This window comes from Rhinatrema bivittatum, chromosome 3 (genome assembly GCF_901001135.1).
Source record: "Rhinatrema bivittatum chromosome 3, aRhiBiv1.1, whole genome shotgun sequence".
NCBI classification, from domain to species: domain Eukaryota; kingdom Metazoa; phylum Chordata; class Amphibia; order Gymnophiona; family Rhinatrematidae; genus Rhinatrema; species Rhinatrema bivittatum.
Window position 1 is genome coordinate 471,500,189 of NC_042617.1, and position 25,468 is coordinate 471,525,656.

General features: G+C 45.6%; 1 long non-coding RNA gene across 1 annotated transcript in view; it reads right to left on the minus strand.

Moving 5' to 3' along the window:
- Positions 1–21,937: 21,937 nt before the first annotated feature.
- Positions 21,938–25,468, minus strand: part of LOC115088832 — a 67,491-nt gene continuing 63,960 nt past the window's right edge. The window contains exon 4 of the long non-coding RNA XR_003855921.1: positions 21,938–22,036. This is a non-coding gene — a long non-coding RNA (uncharacterized LOC115088832). The remainder of the gene's footprint in view (positions 22,037–25,468) is intronic.

Here is a 25,468-nt window from a genome sequence, read left to right on the forward strand (position 1 = left end):
ATGTTCCTTGCTTTTGAACTTGGCCATAGAAGCTTTATCCCCAATGTCAGCATATCAGTACCCCAGACCGTAAAAGTCAGGCCCAGCATGCAAGTTGCTATTTTGTAAGTGGTATATGCACATACTGTACATTGCCAAATTTATCCATACACCTTTCACTTGCTAATTGACTTGCTTTTTTGAAATTGGACTTGTCTTTTGACTGCAGTTTTTGGGTGAGAAGTCTGGGTGAACTGGTGGGTACTCAGGTTGACGTGTTAGAGGGCCTAGGTGAACCTGTTGAAGTGTTGGTGAACTGGTGATTGCAGGTACGAATGCAACTTAGTACTTTCAAAAGTGGAGTATACACATTCTTTATAAAATACCTGCCCCTGTGGTTAGTTCTGGGTTATTATGTGCAAACTTTTACAATTCTTATGTGAGTAAAATAAATGGGTAGAAAAAGTATGCATGTTCCTGCACTACAAATTTACATACATGCATACTTTTGGGGCAGAAATATGTTGTATTTTATAAACTGTGTGGCTCCTGACACACAGTTTATAAAATACTAGCATAAATCTCTGCATGTCTACTTATACACGCATTTGGTGTCTCTCAGTACATTTTTTCTAAAAAAGAAAGTTGCTGGTTCTCAGAAGCAGGTTCATCCTAGTTAAGGGTTGAGGGGGAATTCTGGGCAACTGCCTCACTCTTTGCAACTGGCTGTAGGTTTCAGTCACTGCATTATCCTCCTCTCTTTCCATCCTCCCTCCCGCAGGGAGCAGGCTTATAGTAAGAGAGTATCACTTTTGCCCCCTGTATCACCTCAACCACCATTATGCATGGGGAAAGCAGTGGAGAATGGAGATTGAAAGAGAGCACTACTGGTGCTTTTCTCAGATTTAGATTCAGGAAGCTTTGCCATGACAAAATTTGTGCATGTGTTACCAAAATAATGCATAAAGTAGTTAAAAGGAGAAAAAATATGTAATAGTGCTAATAACAGTAATTAAAATTACAGGGTTCAGAATGGTTAATAGTATGGTCAATTACTAGATTCCAGTGCTTGTCTATATTATCCCTGCAGAGAACAGACTGGAGCAGAGTAAAGCTATTCTGCTCCCTAATCTAGCCCCTCTCCTCCTCTCATTTCTCAAGGGCTGATGCAGATGAGGAAAAAAAGGTGCTGATTTTAAATATAAAGGATGTGCATTTGTTTCTTCCGTTTCAGCAGGTACGCATGTATCTTGCCAACTTTCTAGAACATGTGAAAAAATGGATATTATCACATGAATTTTTAATAATGAATTATGTGCATAATATCCATTTTTTTTCACATGTACTTGAAAATTGACAAGGGATGTGCTTACCCGCCAAAACAGAAGAAACAAATGCACATCCCTATTAAGTACTATCAAGTACTGGCAGAAAAATGTCCTGGTGCCTCCTATGTATTTTTGAAAGTTGGGCTCATTAAACACGGAATTCTGTGTTTAACATGCATTATTATGTTATTTCATCTTAGTAAATAGGCACCTAAACTAGAACAGGTGCCAGTTTAACAGGGTTATTTATCATTTCGCGTTAGGGCGTTATTGTGCGTGTTAGGACCCTAAAGCGCGCAATAATGCCTTAACGTGCGCAATAAATACCACAACACAAAATGTGTATGCAAATTCAAAATTAGTATTTGAGTGGGAGGAGTTTGGAAAGAGTAAATGGAAATGAGGGTTTGCTAGTGCTGCATGCGATAGAGTAATGCACAGTATCGCGGGATTTATTGCCAAAAATAACTACATCTTTTTTTTTTTTTGCGGTATGGTGAAAAAAATATTTATTGCGGCCGATATCGCAGATTGCAATATTATCGCAGCAAATATTGCATGTAATAAAAAGAGGAAGGATAATGGACACACCTACCAGGCCTTCCAGGCCCAATAAAAATACCTGTTCTTACCTGGTCTACCTTCCTAAAGCCATAATATTTGTTGCAAGTTTAATTGTTGCTGGATACTAGATGCGACGGCAGGCTTGCTGCAGATGATAAATGGAACAACAACAACAACCTCAAGAACAGGCAAGGCCAGTTCCAAGCCCTCTTAGGGAAGTCCCTGCATTTCAGGCAGAGCCATGGGCCCTGCAGTGTCACATCCCAGGGCAGTGCCTGGTACGCAGGTGGCCACGGCACAGGAGATACAGTTGTTGCATCCGTCGGTCGCAGACGGCCGCGACTGCTCTGCCTTACCTCTTTTTCTCCCCGTTATCTCTCTTTGGGCAAGATGGCTGCCTCCGGTGCCGAGTGTCTCGGCGTTTCCAAACCAGCATGGGCGTCCCCATCTGCCATGCTCACTCCCATGGCCTCCTAGGGCACGAGTGTGCGCATCTCCTACGCTCAAATACACGTCATGGCGGGAACCTCGGGGGCAGCTCCACCACATGATGTCAGTACTTTTGGTTATATCTAGCCTCCGCTTCCACTACAACCTTGAGTTAGCAAGGACTTCGGTTTAAGCTACTCTGACCGCTCTAAGCTGCACGCTTAGACTCTGCTTTACTCCAAGGGCCTCGCTCCAGTAGAAGCTCAAGATACCCGCTCCTCGGGGGTCTCTCGCTTCCAACTACCCTTCGGGGCCCTCTCTAACCAGACAACCGCTCCTCAGGAGTTTTTCTCTCTCTTCTACATTTCAGGATGTCAGACCATTGGGTACTCACTCCTCGAGGGCCTACCAAGCCATTATATCCTGCACCACGGACCTTCGGTCCCAACTTTCCACCATCAGGAAGATGTCATCATTCCTGTGAGTACCTCTATGATCCGGTGCTCCAGCTCCACCCACCAGCTGCAACATTACCCGTACTGTGGGCTTCCACCTATCATGAAACATCTGGGTTAGACTTCACATCTGAGCCTGTTGAACGTACTGGCACTTCTTGGATCAGTGCCTTACCTTCATGCTTACCATCTATCTACAGCAGTACAATAAAGCCTCTATCCATATTGTTTCTGCTATCTGAGTTCAGCCTATCGCAGTGGTTCCCCATGGGCGGAGTCATTTCCATTGCGATCAAGGGTTCACAATGCCACAAACACAACAGTGAGCGTATCTTTCCTCCATGAACATCCTTGCTGGGCATGCCAGAAGACTATGTGATTTGCAGATATCACCTCAGCTCTCGGGCACGATTCCTTTATACTTAGGCAGTGGAGCCTCTTTGAAAATTTCGAGGATGGCCTGTACTGTGATGGTTGGCTCGTAGGTAAGACAGATGCTTCTTTCTATATTCCATCTCTGGCTATGTGTTTGTGCCAAACAGCATGGAAATGGGCAGTGGTTGGGGGGCAGGAAAGCATCGCTGCCATGACAAGTGGCTTGTACAGTTATGTCTGCAGGCCATAGGTCCATGGGCCTGTATTTTTCAGTCCATGCTGCAGATGCCTGCTAATCTTGTCACCGGCCCTAAAGCTTGGGGAGTGAGCAAGCACTACACACTTTCAACATGTTCTTTTTTAAAATGGCCCCATTCCTATTCTCCCATTGAGAGATATTTACATCTCACTGGTTAATCATTGCTGGCACAGGATGATCACATGTGGCCAGTTATTGAGTCGTCATCCAAATTGTTGGCCAGTTAGTCTTTCAGCATCACACACCTCACCCTGAAGCAGTGTCCTGTGCATGTTGGTGGCGTGCCGTATTTCCTGTGTCGGGCCTCACAAATGGGTTTCTATTGAGGGCATACTGCCGAACCTGCAGGGACATTCACAATCACAACATGACGTACCATTTTTGCAGTTAACACAGGTTGCCAGCTATTATGTATTGCTTCAAGGTTGGCAGCCTGATACATACCAGTAGCCTTAGCTCTTTTAGGAGGGCTTGGCATGCTATTGTTGCAATACCCAGATGCGATTTAGGGTTCCTGAACAGCTGAGCAACTTTTGCCTACTGCTATCCTGCACATATACTGGCCTACAGCAATGTCATATGCACTTAGGTTTGGCCAATCAGCCTTTAAGGTTCTGGGAAAGGTTCAGGCTACCTTATATAGTCTTACAGGATGCTATGGTTTTGCTAGCCAGATCTACAAGAGACAATGATATGATTGATGGCTGAAAGCTGTCATTGACACAGGAGATTCTGGGTACAGTTGCAGGACCTGGCTTCTTACCCCCTGTTGCCATTCCCAGCATGCCAGCAGAGACAAGGTACAACGAGGCCTTATGTGCTACCTGCGGTGTCATTGAACGTACCTTCAGAGTTCTCTGAGTTCTCAAAAGTCACTTTCGCAGTTTGGACAAGACAGGTGGAGCTTTAATGTATGTCTCACCCAAAGTTGCAGATATAGTGCTGCTTTGCTGTGTCTTTCATAATCTTGCTTTAAACCATGGACTACGAATGGAGATACATCCGGATCTCCCCCAGATCCCCCATGTGTCCCCGCATGAGCCCACAACACCATGCTGAGTGGCAGCCAGCTTCGCCAAAATCTTATACAATGCTACTTTGCCTGATAGTTTCACCTACCACTTCTCCTTCCAGGGAAGGGAGGCCACTAGAGTGTTAGCTACAGCTCTTCTCACTATCATATAAATTTCTCTTTCTGCTTCTCAGTGTAGGTCAGTGTGTAACAGAAAACATGTACGCCTACTCAGGATTCGTCTTGACAATGGAGCAGTAGACTGTACTTGAAAAACTGTTGTGAAAGTAAAGAATACATTAAATACATGTGACTGTCATAATGTGTTCTGCCTGATAGTGACACAAAAAGAGGCTTGTGCGGCATGTGACTTTGTGGCCTAGCTAGCACCGTGTGGCTTGCCAGCCCTCCCCAGCAGACCCCATCCTAGCACTTACATGTGGATGAGATGGTGCCACAAATGTGATGCCACCCTAGCTGCACCTTGAGCAAGGAGAGCTACAGCTCTAGAAATGCTGTAAATCACAAATAGCTATGAAGCTTAAAGGCACAGCTTAAAGGTACAGGTAAGCAATTTAAGGTTTGAGTGACAGATTTACCTTTTTACTGCCTTATTCTGTAGCTGAGAAACATGTGCATGTGAAGTGATACACTTGTACTGAGTATGCTTACTGTCACATGGGTGTGCCAAGACACAGCTGACACCTCTGCCTCACCAGTTTCAGAGGCACTGCTGACTAGGTTTTCCAACTGCATCCAGATTTACAGGACATGTTGATCCAGTCCTGGTCTTACTCCCATGCATTCAGGTATTGATAGTCTTGGTTTTGCTCAGAAAACCTCTATGGAAATCAGATGTAATCCCAGCATGTAATGGGTTCCAAACCATGACATGATCTACCTGTCCTGAAAATTGAAGACAATTGCTATCACTACTGCAGACAACAGAGTGCTCTATTACCACTTACAGCCATGGGTAAAGCACCTGTGCTACCTGGTGCCATTCCCACAAGGCACACAGCTCCTTCCAAGCTAACATTCCTCTTGGTGGTTGTATGCACCCCAACACAGTTGCACCTAGCTGTGCTATTTAGAACTGATAATGTGCAGAAGGTGACGGCCTTGGCCATCGGGATGTCATGTAGGCTCCATTACCTTCTCAGAGAGCCTACCCCAAGATGCATGTCTGGCTCTGTGAAGGCAGGATAGGGAATCAAATGGTGTCCTGCCTTCACCTGTCTTTTCCAATGACCTCTGAGATGTCACCATCACAGTATAGTATTTAAGCACTCTTAGAGCAACCACATCTCTCCTGAGCCAAGGTTGACATAATAGAAGCCAACAGTAAGGTATGTTTGAACCTTGTTTGAACCTGCTGTTACAGGTAGCCTTACTCAGAAATGGTGATCTCAAGATGGTGCAAGGCCCTTGGCCATTATGGGTTGCTGATAGTCATGTGGTGCAGCTGTTTGGACATTAGTATGTACCAAGAACATATGCAGAGTTTTTACCTTTTAGCTATAGTTAGTATCTCTTACAGTACTGGTGCGATCAGGAGCAAAGGACCCCAGTCCACTGCCGGCATCTCCCATGATGGCCACCCGTCACCCGGAGATCCATGGCCGGCAGAACAGAAGGCTCCGGAGCAAGCATGAACACCAAGGAGGGCTAGAACACCAGGAAAGCTGAGACATGAGGAAGCATGGAGACATGAAGACGCTGAAGACCAGGACGATGAATATCTGGAACATGGAGACAGCTGAAGACAAGGACATCCAGACTCGGCCGACACCAGGACTGGGAACAAGAAACATGAAGACACTGAACATGAAGCCATCAAAGCAAGAAGTCCATGGAGGACCTGGATTGACGAAGAAACACAGACAACTGTGAGACTCAATCTGAAGGCTGACATCAGGACTGAGGACAAGGAACAAGAAGACACTGAACACGAAGCCATCAAAGCAAGGGAAGACCACGGAGGACCTGGATCGACGAAGGAACAGAGATGACTGTGAGACTCAATCCAAAGGCCCTGAGAGACTGACAAAGAATCCCTTTTATAGGGCTGAAGCAGGAAGTCATCATGAGGTGGAGCCAGCAACACTTCCTGTGGCTGGCCCTTTAAATGCTGAGAAGAGGCACGCGCCGGCACCTAAGAGAAGGCTGGAGCAGAGAGCAGGACCATGGTCAGTGGCATCCGGCCTCACAGAAGCAGGGAGGAGCTGGCTGGCTGCAGGCACCGGCAGGGACAGCCTCCCTGCCGGTCGAGGACCCCGGCAGTGGTGAGGATGGCTCCCTGCTGTCTGAGGACCCCCGGAGGAGCGTCAAAAGAAAAAAAATCCAACAAAGTACATAGAATAAAGTAGTATTGTAGGTGAATGATCGAGAAGACCGGTTGGTTTCAATAGAAATACGACAGGCTTGCTGACACCTTCATTAAGGCTGATTAATATTTGATTTGTGTGTTCCCATTTTTTGACTGAGATATACACTTGCTTGGGTAACCTTGTTGAATCTAATGATTACAGTTGAGATTTCAATTACCCCAATATTGACTGGGTAAATGTAACATCAGGACTTGCTAGAGACATAAAGTTCCTGGATGTAATAAATGACTGCTTCATGGAGCAATTGGTTCAGGAACCAACAAGAGAGGGAGCTATTTTAGATTTAATTCTTAGTGGAATGCAGGATTTGGTGAGAGAGGTAACGGTGGTAGGGTCACTTGGCAACAGTGATCATAACATGATCAAATTTAAACTAATAACTGAAAGGGGAACAATAAATAAATCTGCAGCTCTAACACTAAACTTTCAAAAGGGAAACTGATAAAATAAGGAAAATAGAAAAAAACTGAAAGGTGCAGCTGCAAAGGTTAAAAGTGTTCAACAAGCATGGACATTGTTTAAAAATACATATGTGTATTCCACACATTAAGAAAGGTGGAAGGAAGGCAAAACGATTACTGTCATGGTTAAAAGGGGCAGTGAAAGAGGCTATTTTAGCCCAAAAAAAATCCTTCAAAAATTGGAAGAAGGATCCATCTGAAGAAAATAGGATAAAACATAAGCATTTTCAAGTTAAGAGTAAAACATTGATAAGACAGGCAAAGAGAGAATTTGAAATGAAGTTGGCCATAGAGGCAAAAACTCATAATAAAAACTTTTTAAAATATATCCAAAGCAAGAAACCTGTGAGGGAGTTGGTTGGACCATTAGATGACTGAAGGGTTAAAGGGGCTCTTAGGGAAGATAAGGCCATTGCAGAAAGACTAAATTAATTATTTGCTTCCGTGTTTACTAATGAGGATGTTGGGGAGATACCAGTTCCGGAGATAGTATTCAGGGGTGATGAGTCAGACGAACTGAAAGAAATCACTATGAACCTGGAAGATGTAGTAGGCCAGATTGACAAACTAAAGAGTAGCAAATCACCTGGACCAGATGGTATGCATCCTAGGGTATTGAATGAACTAAAAAATGAAATTTCTGATCCTTTAGTTAAAATTTGTAACCTATCATTAAAATCATCCATTGTACCTGAAGACTGGAGGGTGGCCAATGTATCCCCAATATTTAAAAAAGCTTCCAGGGGCAATCCGGGTATCTATAGACCAGTGAGCCTGACTTCAGTGCCGGGAAAACTATTCTCAAGATCAAAATCGTAGAGCATATAGAAAGACATGGTTTAATGGAACACAGTCAACATGGATTTACCCAAGGGAAGTCTTGCCTAACAAATCAGCTTCATTTTTTGGAAGGGGTTAATAAACATGTGGATAAAGGTGAACCGGTAGATATAGTGTATTTGGATTTTCAGAAGCATTTGACAAAGTCCCTCATGAGAGGCTTTTAAGAAAACTAAAAAGTCATGGGATAGGAGGCGATGTCCTTTTGTAGATTACAAACTGGTTAAAAGACAGGAAACAGAGAGTAGGATTAATTGGTCAATTTTCTCAGTTGAAAAGGGTAAACAGTGGAGTGCCTCAGGGATCTGTACTTGGACCGGTGCTTTTCAATATATATATATATATCTAACTAGATAAATGAAGCTTGACCGACGTGCCCGCAAATGCGCAGTAGAGAGCAGCTCTACTGCGCATGTGCGGGCGAGCACGTCAGTCTTAGGCAGCGTCAAAAAAACCCAAAAAACATGGCGGCAGCGGTGGTGGTAGCGGCGGCGGTAGCGGGCGGTAGCGGCAGCGGGGGCGGGCGGTAGCGGCAGCGGGGGCGGGCGGCGGCGGTAGCTTGCGGCAGCGGCGGTGGCAGCGGTGGTGGGCGGTGGCGGTAGCGGTAGCGGGCCGGCGGCGGTAGCGGCAGCGGGGGCGGGGCCGGTAGCCGGGCTGCAGTGGCGGGCGGGCGGTGGCGGGCGGCCGGCGGTAGCGGCAGCGGGGCAGCGGCAGCGGCCAGTAGCGAGGGAGAGAGAGAGAGGGAGGGAGGGGACGGACTAAGTGGGAGGGACGAAGAGAGAGAGTGGGAGGGAGTGACTGAGTGAGAGGGGAGGGATTGAGTGAGGGGGGAGGGAGTGAGTGAGGGGGAGTGAGCGGGACTGAGGGAGAGGGAGGGAGTGAGTGGGACTGAGGGAGAGGGAGGGAGGGAGTGGGACTGAGGGAGAGGGAGAGAGGGGGAGGGGAGTGAGTGAGACTGAGTGGGAGGGGGAGGGACTGAGTGAGAGGAGAGGAGGGCTGGGGAGGAGTTGGGTGAATGGGTGGGGAGGAGGTAGGGGAGAGAGAATGAGGGAGTAGGGGAGAGAGAATGAGGGGGAAGGGTGAGAGAACAGAGGGATGTAGCCCGTTTTTAACGGGCTTAACGGCGTGTATATATATATATAAATGATCTGGAAAGGAATAACGACGAGTCAGGTTATCAAACTTGCGGATGTATACAAATTATTTCAGATAGTTAAATCATAAGTGGCTTGTGATACATTACAGGAGGACCTTGCAAGACTGGAAGATTGGGCATCCAAATGGCAGATGAAATTTAATGTGGACAAGTGCAAGGTGTTACATATAGGGAAAAATAACCCTTGCTGTAGTTACACAATGTTAGGTTCCATATTAGGAGCTACCACCCAGGAAAAAGATCTAGGCATCATAGTGGATAATACTTTAAAATCATTGGCTCAGTGTGCTGCAGCAGTCAAAAAAGCAAACAGAATGTTAGGAATTATTAGGAAGGGAATGGTTAATAAAACGGAAAATGTCATAATGCCTCTATATTGCTCCATGGTGAGACTGCACCTTGAATACTGTGTACAATTCTGGTCACCACATCTCAAAAAAGATATAGTTGTGATGGAAAAGGTGCAGAGAAAGGCAACCAAAATGATAAAGGGGATGGAACAGCTCCCCTATGAGGAAAGGCTGAAGATGTTAGGGCTCTTCAGGTTGGAGAAGAGACGGCTGAGGGGGGGATATGATAGAGGTCTTTAAGATCATGAGAGGTCTTGAACGAGTAGATGTGAATCGGTTATTTACACTTTCGAATAATAGAAGGACTAGGGGGCATTCCGTGAAGTTAGCAAGTAGCACATTTAAGACTATTCGGAGAAAATTCTTTTTCACTCAACGCACAATAAAGCTCTGGAATTTTTTTGCCAGAGGATGTGGTTAGTACAGTTAAGTAGCTGGGCTGTTCAAAAAAGATTTGGATAAGGTTCTTGGAGGAGAAGTCCATTAACTGCTATTAATCAAGTTTACTTAGGGAATAGCCACTGCTATTAATTGCATCAGTAGCATGGGATCTTCTTAGTGTTTGGGTACTTGCCAGGTTCTTGTGGTCTGGTTTGGCCTCTGTTGAAAACATGATGCTGGGCTTGATGGACCCTTGGTCCTGATCCAGCATGGGCAATTTCTTATGTTCTTATGCTTGTAATGCTAAAATGTAGGCCAGAAGTCAAAAACTATGTTGATTTCAGCCTTAAGATTCTTTCCTGTGGTCTGGGCTCAATGTACAAGAAATCACATGAGTTACAAGAACCCAACTTCATTAATATATATGAGATAAAATTATAATACTACAGTATTAAGAGAATGTTTTGTTAATGTTAACCAATTAGTAAAATGTTATGCAAACAAACTAGCTCATTGCTGTTTAAATTGGATTTAATCTATGATGTAAACAATGCTCTCTGAGATTGTTTCTCAAGTGCCTTGCTGGTAATCTCACATTCCCCTAGGATTTTCTATACCTTATCTAGAATATAGATCTTTCTTCAAGCTGCCAGTATTTAAATATTTATTTATAGAACTACAACACTCCTAACCAATTTAATTCAAATCCATCTTTTCGATTAGGGAATAAAAGATTCCAGCTTGGTATAGCCAAGTGATTAAATCCAGCAAGTTGCTACTTGGCCACCACCCTAAGATAAAGGGCTTTTTACTCCCTTCCCATAGAAGCATAATCACAATTTGGTCAAAGATGCCATTCCTGTGGATTTTACTCACAGATCCCATGGCGGTGTGTTCCAAGGTATTGGTAAATTTGCAGCTTCTCCAGTTGCTAACCCTATTTCTTAGGATTGCCAATTGTGATATGGTCTTACCCAAAATAGGGAGGTTATAAGGTCATGTTGAATTCCAAAGAGTTTCCCAAATATTTCCTGCATCCTTGTACCAAGAGATCACTACAGCTCTTCTCACTCTCTGCTCCTGGAGAATCCTATAGTCTTTTCTTCGGGTCCTGATACATCTCCTGCTGGCAAAGCACGCATGCTGAGGATCCAGAGGGGTGTACTTGACAGCACCATTGCCTCTGTGAAGGTATGAAATTAGATTAAGTTAAGCAGTAAGGCCTGACAGTGGAGAAAGAAGGTAGCACAAAATAGGGCATAGAATAAGGAAGCAGAGCATGGAGAACAGAGGCAGTTCAAGAAAGGTAAAACACAAAATAAGTGTAGAGACAAAATTACAATTAAGAAAGAAGCAGGGCATGGCAGAGAAATGATGGAGAAGAATAGTATAGTAAAATAGCAACACAGAAATTAATGTTCAATGGGATCTAGCTGGCTAAGTAAGGACTTAACTTGCTAAATCAAAGCCTTTGAAAATTGACAAGGCCAACTGGCTAAACTTAGCCATCTAAATCTCAGTCGGTGGCTAAATGTATCCATTTAAATTCTGGTTGGGCCTGGGGGCGAGACCAGAAAGTTAAGTAGCTTGCTCCAATTTTTAGTGCTAGCTGAGCAACTTGCTGTTGCGCTCGTGACTGCTCTTCGCCCTCGCTCCACCTCTCTACCTCTGTGGCAACTCCCTCCGGGTCTGATGGACGGCTTGCTGCCGCGGCGTCTCCATGCCGCTTCTCCCTGGCGTCCCCGGACCGGCTCGATGCTGTGGATCCGCCATATTCCTGATGACGTAGGGCGCGCGCGCGCTCCAAAATATGTACCAGCAAGGGCGTGAACCTCAGGGTTGTCCCCCTGTATTGACGTCATCCGCTTCCAACATAAAAGATCTTCACTTGCGCTTATGATGAGAGTTAGCAAGGATTGATTGCGGGGATTCATCTGGATCTGCTTCTCTCTACGCTACTCTGCCTCCTCGGACTTACCAGGGGTACCCGCTCCTTGGGGGCCTGGCTCTCTTTTCTTGTTTTCAGATTGCAGTCAGGAACCGGTACTCGCTCCTCGAGGTCCTGTGTTCCTGAACACTCAGAAGACTCTCTATTGCCTGGAAGCGATCGCAGATACAGACATTGTGAGTTACTATTTCAGATTACAGATAGGAACCGGTACTCGCTTCTCGAGGACCCATGTTCCTAAACACTCTGAAGATTCTCTACTGTCTAGAAGCTATCGCAGATACAGACATTTGTGAGTTACTATTTCAGATTGCATATAGGAACCGGTACTCGCCTCGAGGGCTCATGTTCCTGAATACACTGAAGATTCTCTACTACTTGGAAGCCATTACAGATACAGACAATTGTGAGTTACCATCGCTCTCTCAGAGCTTTCCCTGGAACCAGGTACTCGCTCCTCGAGGACTTAACTCTTTCCAGATACTGGGCCTTCTTAAGAATCTATGGCTATGTATACAGCATATCCTGTCTACTCACTATCTATAGTCTCTCTACAGCTCAGCAACTCTGGGATCGCATGTTATGAACTGCTGCCCGCGGGTTCCCCCGCGAGCAGACTCACTCACCATGCCGCTGCCGTCTTCACCCAATGCGGCAGGACGCCGCCGTCGGGCCTCCAACGTGGCTGGAGCCGCGGTCTTGCCTTCCCCTCACGGCCCGGATGCCGCCCCGGATCGTCATCTTTGCCACGGCCGGTGCAGCGGACTTTCTGCCTTTCTCCGTGGGGCCGGGACTGCCCCCATCGCCATTACCACCCTCGCAGCGCTAGGCCGCAAGCCCGGGTTCCATCAGGTGGCTGGAGCCGCCCCTGTGGCTCCCCGCAGTGGCTGGAGCCGCTGCCGACGTCAGGGCCTGCTCCTCAGGCCCTGCCTGCTCCTCAGGCCCTGCCTGCGTCTCTATGTGATGACACTGTGCAGGCCGCTGTCCACGGTCCTGCACAGCCCTGCTCCTGCTTGCTTCTTAGGCACTGGCCCGCGCCTCGCTGCCAGATTTAAAGGGCCAGACACAGGAAGTGTGCTGGCCCCACCTTTACGTGGAGTTCCTGCTTGAGCCCTATAAAAGGGCTGTCTTCTCAGTCTGTCATGGCCTTGCAGTGGAGTGTCATCCCTCTGGAGGCTCCTGCCTGCCAGAGCCTTGTAAGGTCTTCTATTCTTCGTGGAGGTCCTCGTCTCGTCTGCCTTCTACCATGTCTTCATGTCTTGGTGTTTTGCCTGAGGTCCCGGTCCATGACCTGATGTCTCGTCATGATCTTCCACCTCCTGATGTGCCTGCTTTCCAGGATGTTCTTCCCTGCATCTTCATCTGGTGCTCCTGAGCCTTCTGATCCTGTAGACCTGTTCTCTCGGATGATGTGTGCCTGAGAATGGGGTGGCTTGCAGGTGGGATTGTCCCTGTGCTCCTGAGCCTCTGTTCCCGCCAGCCATAGAGGGAGCTTCGGGTGACATTGATTCCGTCTTTGGAGTTCCTCTTTGCCTGGATCTTCCCCGCGCTTGTCCCGCTCTCCTCATAGTCCGTGACCAGCCTCCAAGGGCTGTGTAGGGCGCACAGTGGGACAGGGTGGTCCGTGACTCAGTCCCGCGGGTGGCCTGAGTAGGGCGCCCTGAGAGACAGTGCAGATGTCCTTCCTCCCAGCTGTTGTCAAGAACCAAGTGTCTTCATCAGTGATGCCGTCGCATCAACCAAGTGTCTCCATCTGTGATGCCGTCGCATCAACCAAGTGTCTTGTCCGTGGAGCCATCGCATCAACCAAGTGTCTTCGTCAGTGGTGCCATCGCATCAACTAAGTGTTTTGTCTGTGATGCCGTCGCATCGTCCATAGTCCTGTCTACGTGTCAAGGCCTGTCTGCCCTCAACCTCAGGCCAGGCCTGCTGCTCCATGCTGTACCTCGCAGCAGGTCCAAAAGGGCTCGGAATGGTCGGAGGACCATTCAACTTCCAATATCATCCTGTGTTGGCCTTGGGAGCTTGCAGGCCTGGCAGAGGGTCAGACCGTTAGCCATCGTGGGACATGCCGTCAACCCTTGGCTCGGCCCTGAAGGTCTGGGCCCGGGCTGAGGCCTAAGGGCCCACTAAACCACCAGAGTGTAACAGAATGCAAGGCCTTTAGAGGCCGTCCTTCTTGACATCGCAGTTCCAGTATCTGAAGGACTTCAGCCCTGCTAGGCATATCAGCTCACTACTGCCACCTCTGGTGGTTCTACTAACCTGTCTAATAAAAGAACTATCTGTGTCTGTCTCCATATCCAAGCCTAGCCGGTGGTCCCTCTCAGGATATCCTCCTGGGGCGCTGTCATCTGCCATCGGCCCAAGGATTCACCTATTTATATTAGAGTGCTCACTTCTCCCACTTCAAGAGCTGAGCACAACAGACTGCTAACTCTCATCTGCTTGCTCCTCTCATCAGCATAGCAGATCCTAACAGATTGCTAACTCCTCCCCTCTGGAGGAGCCATTTGATACAGATTGCTACTCCTCCTCCCTGGCAGAGCATATCATAACAGATTGCTAACTCCGCAGTCTAAACCCTAACAGATTGCTAACTCCTCCCTCTTTCAGGAGCCCGCAACACAGATTCTAACAGATTGCTAACTCCTCCCCTCTGGAGGAGCAGATTCTAACACTTGCCTGTTCAAATGTAGGGGCTACAACTACAGGACTAAATTTGTCTAGCCACTCACCCTCCCGGCTCTTTCAAGTAAAGAAAAAAAATACTCTACACAACCCAAGTCATTCCTTCCCTCTATCCTGCTCTTTAAAAATTAAAAAAATGGTCCCTTGGGTAGCCCGATCCCTTCCTCCTTCCTTCCTTCCCTACCTCTCTCTCCCTCCACTTTTTGAAATATTTAAAAATATGGACCTGCTGATGATAGTTCCTATCTCTTCCTCCCTCTACATTTTAAAATATTCAAAAATGCTGCTGGTCCTCTTCCTTTCCTCCCTCTGCTATGGCTGTCAAAATAGGGCCAAGGTAGCAGAGATTCCAACTCCTTCCCAAAAGGACAGTGATGGCTGGGGATTATTTCTCCCTCCTATCCTAAAAAAAAAAGATTTAGGAGAATATTTATCTGAAAACCTAGCCAGAGAGGGTCTGCTGAATATTCGCCTAAAAATAACTGGCAAAAATTAGACAATTATCTTACCTGCTCAGTGGGACTTTGAATATGGATCTCAAAGCAGATGATAACAGATATAGACCCATTGACCCATCCAGTCTGCCCATTTTTTCTGAGAAAAGCAGAGGCAGAAAAAGAGTGCAGGAAAAAACAGCCAAAGGAGAGCAAACAAAACATGCTCAGAAAGAGGAACGGAAGTAAGAAAACAGTGGAAGTTTGCCTGAATATAAATGAAACTTAAATTGTTCACTCTAATGGTGATTGTATTATTTGTATCTTAATGTATTGACGCACAAGTAGGACTTTCGTGTCAAGAAAAGGGAGAGAGGTCTTTTGCTTCTAGGGATAGGGGGCTCAGTAGCAGCTGAGTGGGTGATTATGGAAGGAGAGCTGTGTGGATGTTGGGAGTATAGGAGAGGAGAAGTGTCAGTGTGTGACTGAGCTCTGTGTGCGTGTGTGCCTAGGAGAGGGTGGGGAACAGAAGATTATGTGTGTTTGCGTGCGGGCACCGGAGAGAGGAAGTAGTATAAATGTGTTTATATGCCTGTGTGTAGGAGAGAGGCAGCTTAAGCTGTGACTAAACTGTGCAGCTGTATCTCTGTGGGTCTTGGAAAGGAAGTGAAATTGTTTGACTGGAGAGTGACTACCTGGCTTCAGGTTATATGAAATAGGTGAGTCAGTTCTATTTGTTGTGGTGAGATTTTTCTCATCAGGAAACTCACAGAATGTTTTGAAAGCAAGGGCTGGAAGACCAGGACTGACTCACCTCTTCCTTAAAACTGTAAGAAGGAGGTGTGTCACCATGGGGAGGATGGAGGGATAGTATAATCTGGGTAGGGGAGAAGATGGGCTGTTCATATAATTTTGAGGAGGAAAGGGGCAGCGTTTGGTGAGACAGGCTCTGTACCTTTTAGGAAGATGTGGGGGTGGTACCTTCGAGTATCCAATTAATAACTTATTGTGGAGTGATGCAGGGTGGCCCTCACTATGGAGCCTATGTACTAAAACGTGTGCTTTCAGACCCTCTGCCACACATAAGCAACCTTCTAAACACGCATACACCCCCTTCCTGCTCTCCCCCACCCTGGGTTGGCAAGAGGACAGCATCTTCCTTCCTAGAACCTCTGCCTCTAGCATCCGTCTGTCACACTTGCTGCTGGGAGGATCAAAAGGATGGGTCACAGTGCGTAGGGGGAACGTCCATTGTTGCAATGCCTTCTCCCTGTTTCTAAACTGCTTGCATGCCAAAACGTTTTGTGATAAAAATGTAGCTTGAGTATTGTGCACACTTCTTGTTACCCCATCTCAAGAAAGACATAGCAGAACTAGAAAAGGTGCAAAAGAGGGAGACAAAAATAATAAAAGGGGTGGAAGGGCTCTCCTATAATGAGAGGCTATGCAGGCTAGGGCTCTTCAGCCTGGGAAAGAGATGGCTGAGAAGGGACATGTTAAAAGTTTATAAAATCATGAGTGGGGTGGTTGGGTAAATAAAGGGTGGTTATTTACCCTTTCAAATAATACTAAAAAACAAGGGGACATTCCATGACATTAACAAAAACAAATCATAGAAAGTACTTCTTCATTCAAGCTGTGGAATGTGTTGCTAGAAGGGTTTAAAAGAGGTTTGGACATATTCCTGGAGGAAATCTCCATAACACTTTACCAGCTATCCCTGGGAATGAGTACCAGGAATTAGATCTATTTTATGGGATTTGCCAGGTACTTGTGACCTGGATTGGCCACTGTCAGAGCCAGGATGCTGGGCTCGATGGACCTTGCTCTGACCCAGTAAGGCAATTCTTATGTTCTTAAGTACACTAAATTTAGCTTCCTGGTATTTTGGACCATAAAGCAAGCTGTTTTAGAGGGCAATTTTCAAAAGCCTTTTACATGAGTAAATAGGCTGTTTGACAATTGCCCACCATGCACATGGGAAAAATGCGTGTGAGGATCAACAATACATGTACTTTTACCCGCAGAAAAGGTAGGTGGGATTAGAGGTGAGGTTAGGTCAAAGGAGGCAATAATGCACATAGTTTTGCATTTTTTAAACCATGTGCATGGGTTTTTTCAGGGAAAAAGTGTACACAGGATAGTAGGTGCAGATCTCTGTGATTACTTTTTCTCTAGGTAATTTTTAAATGGAAAGTAAGAGCATCCTTTCCCTTTGAAACTGATGCAAAATCCACTAGGAAAGTACCCACAGCCATTTTAACAATCTATACAGTTTTGAAAATTGCCCTCTTAGGGCTAATTTTGTAACATCGCACATAAAAAAAAAAATTTGCAAGAGATACACCAGTTTTCAAAGTGGCCTTAACATGCGTAAGCCCATTTTGAAAACAATCTCACCAAAAAATTGTCCAACAAATCTTTGAAAATTCATGGGAATACTTTTAAAAATCCAAAAGTATGCACAATGGGGTAGATTTTAAGAGAAGCGCGCGCGGGGTACATTTGTGCGCGCTACCCAGCCCATAAACGCCCATAAACGCACATATCGGCGCATGAGCAGAGATATGCTGCAATTTTATATAGTGCGCGCAAGTATGCGCGTATCATTTAAAATCCCCCTGCCACACATATGTGTGTGCGTAATCTTAAGCGGCGGCTCAAGTAAATGCCACTTGCGTATTTCCGCTAGGGCTTTAGCGGCTTTTACACGCCTATGCAGGCGGATTTTAAAACAAACTCGCCTGAGGGAAAAACCAGTTTTTCCAATTAGTCCACCAGTTTGTCCAGTTGATATTGAGGTCTTCAAGACCCCTCTGGGTCTTCATCCTGTAAGCCCCCCACTTGACCTTGAACCTTCACGCTGTGCTGAAAGCTCTAAAACTCGAGATCTCTAGACTTGCTCCTCGTCAGGACCTGCAGCAAAGTTACACGGATAACACATGGACGCCCGCCATGGTCATCTTTTTTTCAAATTTGAAGTCACGCGCATCTTAGCCCCGCCCTGGAACACCCATGCCCATTTTCCACCCCTTATTCTTGACGTGCCAATGGGTATGTACAGCATACTTTGTGGATTCTTAAAATGTGTGGTTATTTTTGTGTGAGCTATGCTTTTAAAATTATTTCTTAGTATGTGTTGCTTGGTAGTGGGAAATAGTGATTGAGCATGTATTGCTTTGGTATCTGCATGCTATTTAGCACATGGTAAGAACAATCTTGGAAGAGAATATGGCCCAACTACCAACTGAAGAAGGCTTTGACTGTCAAAAATGCTCCTGAGGTTAGCTGGTGCCATTTTGGAAGCAGGTGCTGATGGAGCAAGAGTGAGTGGGGATTGTTCCTGCCCCAGAAGACTGCCAGCTACATGGGGTAAGCTTTAGGGGCATGGGAGGTTGAGGATCCCAATAGGGGCTTTATGTGTTTTGGGGTGACAAAGGGGTGGGGCTACAAGCCTTTAACGTTTTGGGCCTTCAGGGGGTATGAGGGTCCAGGTTCAGGAGCCACTAAGGCCACCAGGTAATTTTGATGACACTTGGGGGATCAAGAGGGACCATTCATGGGTCACGAGGTCCTTACAAATACCAACACAGTTCACTTGAACTACCACAACCCAGTCCCGGCCAGGAAAATAATAACAGCACTTCCTGAGATATAGATACAGTATATTTGTTGCACAACTGGGCCTGCATAGCCTTTTATGAGAACCAATTTTTGATAAATGGCACATTTGTAAGATACTTTGCATGTTTTTGCATCCCAGCAACTCAGTAATACATCATTTGAATAAGCTGTTGTTTGTAGTGGACTACATACAAAAATGTACTACTACGAAGCACAGTTTCACAATTTTTTTTCACAAAAGGTGGTGTTAGAAAAAGATTAATGCAAAATGCCCACACTGTAGCATTTTTGAGTATTTATGTGCTGCAAAACTTTTCATGTAAAAACAGTTTGCAGCTTAGCACATCAGCCTCTGATAGCTTACATAACAATCAACCAGAATGGTATATTACAGGGATAGGTAACTCCAGCCCTGGAGTGCCACAAACAGGTCTGGTTTTCAGGATGTTCCAGAGAATATGCATGAGATATATTTGCATATAATGGAGGCTGTACAAGGAAATGTACAGTATCTCATATATCAAGAGTGGCCAACTTCAATTCTCTGGAGCCACAAACATGTCTGGAGTTTGAGGATATCTATAATGAATATGCATGAGATAGATTTGTATGCACCACCTCCATATCTCATGCATATTCATGGTGGATATCCTAAAAACCAGACCTGTATGTGGCACTCCAGGACTGGCATTGCCTACCCCTGGCATATCTCCTTCCTCTTCCAGTGTAGTTGGTGCACATAAACATTTATTATTGCAACCCAGTGGTAGGCAGTTCTGGTCCTGGAGTGCCACAACCAGGTCCGGTTTTCAGGATATCCACCATGAATATGCATGAGATGTACAGTAATAAATAAATAAATAAATTTGCATACAGTGGAGGCAGTGCATGCAGATATACCTCATGCATATTATGGTAGATATCCTGAAAACCAGGCCTCTTTGTGGCACTCCAGGACTGTTGTTACCTACCCCTCTTGTAACCCCCAAGGGAGGAACAGGAAAGGGAGAGCTTTAGAATTGTCACAGAGCCAAAGTGAAAACACCTTTCTTCTTCACCTTTTCTTCAATGCCAGTCACACATAAAAGAACACTTCTTCCCTGTCTTGTGATTATTAACAACACAATTAGTTTCCCTGGAGGGAGAGGAGAAACATAAGGTGCCATAAGATTTGGTTGTAGAAAAATATAATAATAAAAACCTGAAATACAATAAGTGTTAGTTCACAGCAATAAATACCTTGATACAAATTCTCAAATTCAATAGAACTTATTTTTAAGAGAACACAGATTGAAGAAACTTCTTTTGGCAACAAGTAAAATTGTTTAAAATACTTTCCAGGAACACCTTTAACAACCTGAAGTTAAATATTCAACAAGTAAGACTTTGTTTATTTGTTTTGTCTGTTAACAAAGTTTGGAATTGAAGGAGCATCCTCCCCTCCAGTAAAGACCAAGTTAAGCTATCTGTTTAAGCTGCACATAAGAAGCATGGAGCAGAGACAGAACAGAGTTTGATTATTAAAATCTTGAGTGGGGGTAGGGGGCCAGGCTATGGACTTGAAGTTCAATTAGCGATGAATACAAGGCTGAAGTTTCACCTAGGGCAAACCTATCCTGAGAGACCCCCTGCCAATCTATTTTTTGCAAGGAATGTGCATGAGATTCATTTACCTGCAGTTCTGCTCTGCTGGATGAGCCCACATGGACCAGAAGAAGATAAAGGTGTGCATGCATCAGCCTGCATATGTCAGAAAAAAAGGTGGACTTGTATTTGTGTTGGCCCACATAGGCCAAAGGAAGCATGCAGCTGCCCTCTTATCAGCTGGTGCAGAGGAAGAAAGCTGGAACAATGGGTTGGCAGCATCAGATTAACAGGGAGGAAGAGGAGGAAAGTGCTAGGATGGGGAGATGATGGAAGATGTTGGTCAATATGGAAAACTAAAATGGGGCCCATCCACAGATGTTTTCCCAGTGCCCTTAAAGTGGTTAATGCAGCCCAATAGTGTGTGGGATGTGAGTGTAGGGGTGATGGTGGGGTATGTGAAATGTGTGTTGAGGGAGGGAATGGAAGTTGAGATGTAGTGCATGCTGCCAGTAGCAAGAAAATACAAGGCATTTGCCTGATGCCTGTTGCCAAAGCTCAGGCCTAGGCCAAGGTCTAAGCCCAGTAGCTCAGGTCCAGGCCTTCTGCTATCTTCTTTCTTCTTTTGTCAATGAAAAATGATGCCATCCACCCAATGGACATACCGTTGCTACATCATTTCAGCAGCTATACAACAAAATGGAGCAATCTTGTATTACAGGGAGAGGTAATATCTTTTGCAAGCCATGTAAAGAAACAACGAGCCCAATAAATTACTTTATTGCAGAAAATTAAAGATCTTGAACTGAAACATAATTTAGACTGATCTCCTAAACATACAGATTTTTACAGTTGGTGAGGGATGAATTGGCACAGTTACAAGTCCAACAGATAGAGAAGTCCTTGCAGTTTAAGACGCAGACGTACTATGAACAGGGAAATAAACCCAGCACTTTGTTGGCAAGATTGACTAAGATGCATAATACTGGCTACGTTGTTGGTTCTAGTAAAAATAAATCTGGTTCTCTATTACATTCTCCCTCTTAAATTCTTACGGAATTTCAACAGCACTTTGCAGGCCGGTATAAGGACAGGACACTACACATGTACTAGATGCGGAAATCTTGCAATTTTTAGACTCTATTTCTCTTCTTTTTCTTCAAAATAATTTTTATTGGCAAGGAAACACACCCGAGCCGCACAGTTGGCACACAAGGCAAACTCGGATCCGCAGTAACAAAATACAATACTGTAACAGTAACTTATAAAACCAATCACAGAAAACAGAATAGGGAACAGCTGGAGCATATCCATCCCATCACATTTTACCATTTTATGAATACTCCCATACCTGAAAACCAACTTCTAACTGACCCACTTCCATTCAACCAATCAATCACTCCACAGTCAACCCTATCCTTCTATCACACCACTTCCCCCCCATTCCCTCCCCCCCCCCCCAGCCCTTCCCCCTGAGACCAGGGAATGTGTCTACTCTGAAGTATAGCCACTTTCCTGCAAATCTATTTGAATAGTATTGGGCATTAACGAAGCACAGATATTCCAGCAGGTACCATATAATTTATCAGACTTGCGGTGCCCCATCAAGAAGTCAAGACGCTCTAACTGCAAAAGTAAAGCCATGCGCTGGAACCAGGCCACTCTTGACGGTATCGTGTTAGGGTCTGCCCACACCGACAAGAAGGTGTGACACGCTGTCAGAATTGCCACCTGATTGAATTTATCTTTGGACTGGCTGGGATCGGCAAAGCAGGCCTGCAGATTAGACAAAAGAAACTTCCCTGAGGGAGGTATTGGAACACCAGTACATTGGGAAATAACTAGGGATGTGCAGAGGGACGCCATACGTTGCATTCGTGATTCAGATTCGTCGGGGAGCAGATACGTTGCATTCAGCCGTATGGCGCCCCGATGCGTTAATACGGCGATTTCTATTCGTGTCCCAGCTAAAATTAAAATTAACTACAACCCCCCACCCTCCTGACCCCCCCCCCCAAGACTTACCAAAACTCCCTGGTGGTCCAGCGGGGAGTCTGGGAGCCATCCCCTGCACTCTCACACCCTCGGTGCCGGTTTCATCATGGCGCCGATAGCCTTTGTCACAGGGGCTACCGGTGCCATTGGTCAGCCCCTGTCACATGGTCATCGGCACCATCTTGTGCTCCTACCATGTGACGGGGCTGACCAATGGCACCTGTAGCCCCTGTGACATGGTATGGGAAAAGGCTATTGGCGCCATTTTGAGTACTGGTATCGGACGGATGGAGTGCAGGAGGTCACTCTGGGACCCCCGTTGGACCCCCAGGGACTTTTGGCCAGCTTGGGGGGGCCTCCTGACCCCCACAAGACTTGCCAAAAGTCCAGCGGGGGTCCGGGAGCGACCTCCTGCATGCCAGCCATCCGATGCCAGTATTCAAAATGGCGCCGATTGCCTTTGCTCTCACTATGTCACAGGGGCCGACCATCAACGTACAGTCGCAGCACACATCTGAATAAGGCTCAGTGGTGACCAGGGGGTAGCCATTCCACTCAATAGCCCCGGTACACAGTATTTATAATCCCCCATTAGCCACTCCCCCACAAATCATAATTGACAAGTGGCATTGTAAAGCCGGAAATCTGGCAGACCATATCCTCCCTTATCCTCCCTTATCCACTTATTATCCCTTATCCACTTATTATCACTTATTATCCCTTATCCACCTTATTATCCCTTATCCTCCCTTATCCACTGTTTATCCTCCCTTATTTATTATTTATTTATTTATTTATTTATTTATTTTTAATTTTTATATACCGAAGTTCTTGTAGGGGCTACAAATCACTCCGGTTTACATAAACGAAGAACTGCTCAACAGAGAGCGGAGCTTTACATGGAACCGTATAACATATGGAACAGTATAACTGGTTTATTCACTGTTTCGTGTAAAGGCTTTGCCTATATATCCTTGTTGTAAGTTATCTGTAAACCGGCACGATGTGCAAATGGTTGCCGGTATATATAATTAAATAAATAATTAAATAAATAAAAATCCAGGGTATATGTCATGGATGCATAACTGAGATATGCTCTCTTCCCCTTCCACAAAAATTTATGTAGCACAGCATACAAACGCTTGAGATCCCCCACCCACAACCAACATGGGAGCATATGTAAAACATAGAAGATCTTGGGGGTTTTCACCATTTTAACTAGAGCACATCTGCCAAAAAGGGACAGAGGAAGAGAGCTCCAGCTCTCCAATTGCAGCATTATCTTTCCCAGGAGACTAGTAACATTAAGGTCGTACAGGTGCACCAGATCCCTGGAGACCCAAATTCCCAGGTACTTCAGCTTATCAGGTGCCCACTTGAGGGGAAATGGGCCATCCCGAGAGTTTTGCAGCCGGGGTTCCAAAGCCAGGGCTTCCGACTTCCCAAAATTAATCTTAAGACCCACCACCCCTTGAAACTGGTCAAAAAGATCAATAATCAGCAGAATGCTGATACGAGGTCGACCTACAAAAAGCAAGATGTCGTCCACAATTTTAAGAGGATGTTGGCCGACACTAAGCCCCCATATTTGCCGGTCACCCTGTAGCCGAATAGCCAAGGGCTCCAAGGCCAAAACGAATAGCAGTGGCGAAAGGGGACAGCCCTGGCGTACTCCACAATACAAGTCAAAAGAAGGGGTCGGCACCCCATTTACCAAAATGCTGGCGCTAGGATTGCTATATAAAATCTCTACCCATTGCAAGAATTGGCCCGCAAAGCCATACTGACGCAGTGCCCAAAGCAAATAGTCCCAGGACAATGAGTTGAAGGCCTTTTCAGCATCCAGACTAAGTATCGCAGCTTCCACCCCGGCAGGATAGCTGAGAGACGCTATCAAACAAGCTTTTGCCTAGCCCATCATACTTCATTCACGATTAATATCTTGTTTGATGCCTAATCCATTATTTTGTAACCTCGCATTTGTTTCTCCTCCCTCATTGTTCTCATATTGTTATCTTATTGTTACTATCCTTTCTCTTGAAATTCCTTAACTCTGTTTTTATCAATGTTACAGTTTCATGTACCTCTCTTTTCCTGTTAATTCAGTTCCATGTAAACCGACATGATATACCTACGAATGCCGGTATAAGCAAAAACCTAAATAAAATAAATAAATAAATCAAGAGGTGCACATTGCGTACCCCTTGCCAGCCTCGTACAAATCCCGTCTGATCACTGTGAACTAGGGAGGGGAGTACATCTCTAAGCCGCGCTGCCAAGATGGCGGCTAACATTTTAATAACATTTCAAAGGGGCGTGGGATAAACACTGTGGATCCATCAAGTCTAGAGGACGTGTATAAAGAGGAGGCAGCAAAACACTGCATGGAGCGGCAGTATCCACAGAGGCATTCATGGAGTGGGATGCCAGTGGTTGGTGTTTCACCTTCATGGAGCGGAAGGATGGAGGGCTGCCATCTCAAAAAAAAAAGGAAAAAGTGCGTAACTTGCTGGGCAGACTAGATGGGCCGTTTGGTCTTCTTCTGCCGTCATTTCTATGTTTCTATGTTTCTATAATATCAGTATTAAGTAAGGAAATAGGTCTATAGGAACCCACTTCCAACTGGTCCTTGCCTGGCTTTGGGAGAACAACTATGACCGAATGGTTCAGGGCCGGTGACAGGGCATTCATCTCCAGCATTTCATTATAATATTGCTGGAGGGGCATGAGCAAGGCAAATTTTAAGATCTTATAAAACTCCGACCCAAACCCATCTTGGCCCACAGCTTTTCCCAGTTTGAGTTTCTGGATTACCGCATAAACCTCTTGGTCACTAATGGAGGAATTTAAAACGTGCAATTGATCTGGTGTCAGGCGGGGCCATGCGAGCATCTGGAATAGGCCCTCCATAGTGGCCTGATCCCTAGGCTTTGTCACATATCAGTTTTGATAATATTCCAGGAATCTGTATGAGTTAGCTGCCAGGGTCGTCCTGTGGACACCCAAACGATCTTTGATACCTGCGATAACTTTCTTCTGCGCTCGGGGTTGCACCAAGTGGGCCAAGAGCCGACTCGTTCTATTCCCAAACTTATAAAGCTGGTACTGATAATATTTAAGAGATTTGGAGGCCCGCTGGTGTAGCAAGTAATTTAGGGTATTTCAGGCTTGATCCACTTGACCCTTAGCTTCTAGGGTCATATCAACCACATG